The sequence below is a fragment of the Papaver somniferum genome, chromosome 2 (genome assembly GCF_003573695.1).
Source record: "Papaver somniferum cultivar HN1 chromosome 2, ASM357369v1, whole genome shotgun sequence".
NCBI classification, from domain to species: domain Eukaryota; kingdom Viridiplantae; phylum Streptophyta; class Magnoliopsida; order Ranunculales; family Papaveraceae; genus Papaver; species Papaver somniferum.
Window position 1 is genome coordinate 77,589,265 of NC_039359.1, and position 5,930 is coordinate 77,595,194.

Sequence of the window (5,930 nt, forward strand, 5' to 3'; positions counted from 1 at the left end):
TTTTGTCACTAAAATTGACAAATGGGGAGATTGTTAGAGCATTGCTCGGTCGAACTCGCATGCGTTGCTATCTCAAGCATGTTTGTCAATGTTAGTGATCAAAACTATAAGTCTTGATTTCTAGTCTATTATATCTAAGTCACGGACTAGGATAGAAACTGTAGTTGAGCTCAAGGACTTCATGTCGATTGATCATACAAGTAGGATAACTACTCAAGGAACCGGTGGAACTTCTCGACAAAAAGGTATGTGAAGACTTGAACTTATCTGTCACTTAAAAGTCTATCTACTCTATCTCCTACTCTTTGAGACAAGAAGTCGTATGCTATATATATAGACTTGGATTATACACATTTGGTATTTCGAGCCGAGTATACCTCGCCTATCTATATCTCGAAATATGTGTTGGTAAGCTTTTCACTTCGATCAAGTTTATCTTTACCATGTGACGAAAATCATGATATGTTTCAATCATCTTGAAAATTCCTTTGACGAGAAATGGTGTAACAACTATATAACGTCCTCTAAGAATGTTTCAATGATTGAAATGAGAGTTTAGATTACATAATCAATGGTGGACATAAGTATTTTTGTGGAAACACATTTATGTATAAGTCTTATTCCTTGAACCAAAGTTTGGGAACTTTGTTGATCAAGAGAACCAGAAGAATGGCGTGAGCCAAGTCCGCGAACTCAGTCTGTGAACTGCCGAAGTTCTCAAACCCGAGAATTTCTGCTGGAGTTGACAAACTACTTGCGTGAAGCTAAGTCCGCGAACCTAGTCTGTGAACTTGAGAATTTTATATATATCTGAAGATGATTTCTGAACTTAAATTTAAAAAGAGTAAGGAATGCAGTTTGCAAACCGTGGCTATAAAAGTTCATGAACCGATTCAAGTGAATCAAATCATCTTTGCTTCAATCGTGTCTTGCGTAGTACATATGATTTCTTTGCAATTGAAAAACTCTCTAACTAGTTCATTTGAAGTCATTTGAACTAGTTATGGTGAAGAAAAACATGGTTGATATGAAATGCTCATATCGCTAACCTTTTGGTTAACTATTGTTAAACCAACAAGTGCATACGTTTGGGTACGGTTAACAAACCTAGAAGCGTGCATCGTCAAGTGTGTGTAACAAGCTAAGTTTTTGATCTAACGGTTGAGAAATACTATCTTGAATCTAAATCAGGTTTTCATCTAACGGTGAATATTGAATGCTTTGTTACTAAGCTAACATTGACTGCAAACCCTGATTTGAAAGACTATATAAAGGAGACATCTAGTATTATGCAAAACTAATCCCCACACCTTACGTGTGATACTAGTTTGCGTGCTAGAGTCAATTCTACTTTAACCTTTGGTTTTCTTCTTCTAAAACCAGGTTAACGACTTAAAGACATCATTGGGATTGTGAAGCCAGACCGATACTACTTTTATCGTAGTTGTGTGATATGATCTTGCATCTTCTATCATACGAGTACAATCAGATTGATTGGCTTGAGATTGATATCTCCGATAGGCAAGATATAAAAAGTAATCACAAACATCTTCGTCTCATTGTTTGTGATTCCCCATCTTGTTTCGCTACCATACGATTAAGATTGTTGTGAGGTGATTGATAACTCTAGGCTGTTCTTCGGGAATATAAGACCGGATTATCAATTGGTTCCTGTTCACCTTGATTATTATCAAAAGACAGAACAAGACCTTTAGGGTTTATCTGTGGGAGACAGATTGATCCTTTGATAGACTTGTCTGTGTTAGACAGATTTGTTTATTGTCAAAGCCTGCGATTTTGGGTCGTAGAAACTCTTAGTTTTGGGTGAGATCAGATAAGGGAATCAAGTGCGCAATATCCTGCTGGGATCAGAGGCGTAGGAGCATAACTGTACCTTGGATCAGTGGGAGATTGATTGGGGTTCAACTACAGTCCAGTCCGAAGTTAGATTTGAGTAGGCTAGTGTCTGTAGTGGCTTAATACAGTGTGTGTTCAATCTGGACTAGTTCCCGGAGTTTTTATGCATTTGCAGTTTCCTCGTTAGCAAAATTTCTGGTGTCTGTGTTATGTCAATTTCCGCATTATATTGTTTTATCTTTATAAATGAAACAATACAGGTTGTGCGTCAGATCATTAATTAGAGTAATCCAACCTTTGGTTGTTGATTGTCATTGATTTATCCTTGGATATTGGTCTTCGGTACCATCCAAGTTATTCCTTGCATTTGATTAGAACTCGTAGTTCCTGCTTGAGTAAATCAAATCAATAGAGAGATATAAACTCGTTGATATACTTTTAATTTATTGCGTCTTGTTGATTCTCTTAAAAATATATTCGAGTTTGTCCATACATATTGCTAAGCGAAATATTGGGTGGTGTTGTTAGACCCCCGCTTTTTCAGTTGTGTAATAATACTATGACATTGTATAACAATGATTGAGAGCTATTGTTTTCTTATTATTATGGCTACGGATCTTCAACAACGATGATGCTGAATTGAATATCTTTGGAATCATTGGAGTACTCGGAAGTGACGAAGATTTTGAGTAATGTTGAAGAACCAAGGAGATCAAGCATGTGGATAAGAAGGTGTAAAGTTTATTTATTTTTTATTTCATATGTATTGATAGTTTTGTCACTAAAATTGACAAAGGGGGAGATTGTTAGCGCACTTATCGTTCGAACTCGCAAGCGTTGCTATCTCAAGCTTGTTTGTCAAGTATAGTTCCCAAAACTATAAGTCTTTATTTCTTGTCTACTTATAGCTAAGTCTCGGACTAGTATAGTAAGTGTAATTGAGCTCTAGACTCCACGATGTTCATCATGCGAAGACGAAGAACTACTCAAGGAACTGGTGGAACTTCATCGACAAAAAGGTATGTGGAGACTTGACCTTATCTATCACTCAAAAGTCTATCTATTTTATCTCCTACCTTGAGATAAAAGTCGTATTGCTTTATAGACTTCGATGATACACATTTGCTATTTTGAGCCGAGTTTATCTCACTTATCTATTTCTCGAAATATGTGTTGGTAAACTTTCGCTTTGGCCAAGTTCATCTTTACGCGTGACGAAAGTAATGTTGATTATTTCAATAACTTGAAAATTGCTTTGATGAAAAATAGTTTGTGAATAACAACTATACAACATCCTCTAAGAAAGTTTCAATGATTGAAATGAGAGTTTAGAACCTGTGACCATCTTTGGATATAAGCATAGTGTGTTTTTACATTTGTGTAAAAGTACAAAACTAGGAACCCAAAGTATGCGTACCCGTACGCGTACTGGGGGTTGTTGGAAATCTGGGACAGTATGCGTACCCGTACGCATACTGGCGGATAGTTCATGTCCATGAATTTCTATTGGAGTTTGGAAGTGAAAACAAACTCAATCCGGTTACTTAAGTACGCGTACCCGTTTGCATACTTAAGTAGGTTACTTTCTAAAATTGGTTTGTTCATGAACTAAAACATTTATATAATAAGGAATGCAATCTTTGCAAACCGTGGATATAAAGTTCATGAATCGATTCGAGTGAATCAAAACCGATTTTGCTACCATTGTGTCTTGTATACTTCTATGAGATCTAAGCCAATGAACAACTCTCTAACTAGTTCATTTGAGTCATTTGAACTAGTTATGATGAAGATGAATAAGGTTGATATGAAAGTGCTCATATGGCTAACCATTGGTTAACTATTGTTGAACCAACTAGGTGTACAATTTTATGTAGGGTTACTCAAACCTAAATGAAGTTACATTTCATTTGTGTATAACAAGCTAAGTTCGATCTAACAGTTGAAAGATATTAGCTTGAATCTAATCAGGTCTTCATCTAATGGTGAATATTAAATGCTTTGTTACCAAGGTAACTTAGATTGCAAACCTTGATTTGGAGACTATGTAAAGGAGAACTCTAGCAACTGGGAAACCAAATCCCCACACCTCCTGTGTGATACTAGTTGTGTAAACTAGAGTCGATTCTCCATTAACCTTAGGTTTGTCTCGAGACCCTGTAGGTTAACGACTTGAAGACTTCATTGGGATTATGAATCCAGACCCAACTATTTTCTTTGTAGTTGCGTGATCTGATCTTGTTGTTTATATCGTGATTGAGTACAATCGTAAGATTGGCTTGAGATTTATATCTCCGATAGGTAAGATAGAAAATTAGTCACAAACACCTTCGTATCATCGTTGTGATTCCACAATATCTTGTTTCGCTAGTCGATTAAGATTCTTGTGAGGTTATTGATACTTCTAGCCTGTTCTTCGGAAATATAAGTCCGGTATATCAATTGGTTCTTGCTCACCTTAATTTATCAAAAGACGGAACAAAACTCGTAGGTATTTCTGTGGGAGACAGATTTATCTATTACTATAGACTTTTCTGTGTGAGACAATTTTTTTATTAAAGTCTTCGAATTTGGGTCGTAGCAACTCTTAGTTGTGGGTGAGATCAACTAAGGGAATCAAGTGCATACTATCTTGTTGTGATCATAGACGCAAGAAGCGCAACTGTACCTTGGATCAGTGTGAGATTGATTGAGGTTCAACTACAGTCCAGACCGAAGTTAGTTTTTAGTAGGCTAGTGTCTGTAGCGGCTTAATATAGTATGTGTTCAATCTTGACTATGTCCCATGGTTTTTCTCCATTTTCGGTTTCTTCGTTAACAAAACTTCTGGTGTCTGTGTTATTTCTTTTCCGCATTATATTTTTTTTTTATAATTGAAATATTACAGGATGTGCGATTTGAATCGATCAATTAGTAAATCCAACCTCTGGTTGTTGATTGAAATGGATTAACCTTGAACATTGGTCTTTGGTACCGTTCAAGTGATTTCTCTTGTATTCAATCAGTCTCACAAATTTCTATTTGTTTGAGCGAGGATTGAATCGAGAAATTGAGATATAACTCTTTGATATGCTTTTCTTAAGATTGACTCTAACTGTATTGTTGATTCTCTTGAAAGTATGTTGGAGTTATTCCATACAGATTGCTAAGCGAAGTATTGGGTGTGGTTGTTAGACCCCCGCTTTTTCAATTGGTATCAGAGCAGGAAAACACTTATAAAGACCTCATAAGTATGTGTTTGTAGCCATATGAATCTATGGACAGCAGTAATATCTCTGATAAACGCTTCACCAGAAACAAAAGTTATGTTTCGACAATGTCTATTAAAAATAAAGATTCGCCAATCTCAAGTACAGACGAACCTAGTGTTCTTACGAAACAGACAGACACTGACATGTGTTATCCCGATCACCCTTTAAAAGAGTCTAACTCTGACGAATGGGATGCAGCTGAAGAGAGTAAATTGATTTTAAACCTTGTTATAATCCAAGCTGATATATTTGATCGGTTAAAAAATAATTTCAATGTTCTTCTTGGTATAGTAAGAGACTGTGACTCCAAAGAAAAATCTTCTGCAAATAAAATGATGAAGTTCAGTCTTCACGTATCTTACTCGAGGAGAGCCTCAAAAAGGATTCTTTGGAAATTGATCATCGCTTGAGTGAACTATCGATTCAAATATGTTCCAAAAAGTATACTATACCATCTACTTCTATCACAACTGAAAGAGTTCCAGTTACAGAAGTAAAACCAGAATCCCTTCCTATTGGAAAAGATGTGCTTATAGCCTCCTCTAATCAAGGATGTTCCAATTCACATGGAAGGAAGAAATCTCCAAACGATGATGTTAAGCATGTACTGTCTAATCACCTTTGTGATCATAAAGTATGTCTCATTTGTGATGCAAAAGGAGTTGTTAAGCAAAAGAGAAACTCTAGGTTGAATAAAAATTCCATTGTTCGACTTCAACACACCTTAGAATTATGATAATTTCTCACATCAAAAGGAATTCTTTCCTAGATTCGAAAGGAAAAAGAGACTCAACCGTAAACACATTTCATTTAATGAGCTTA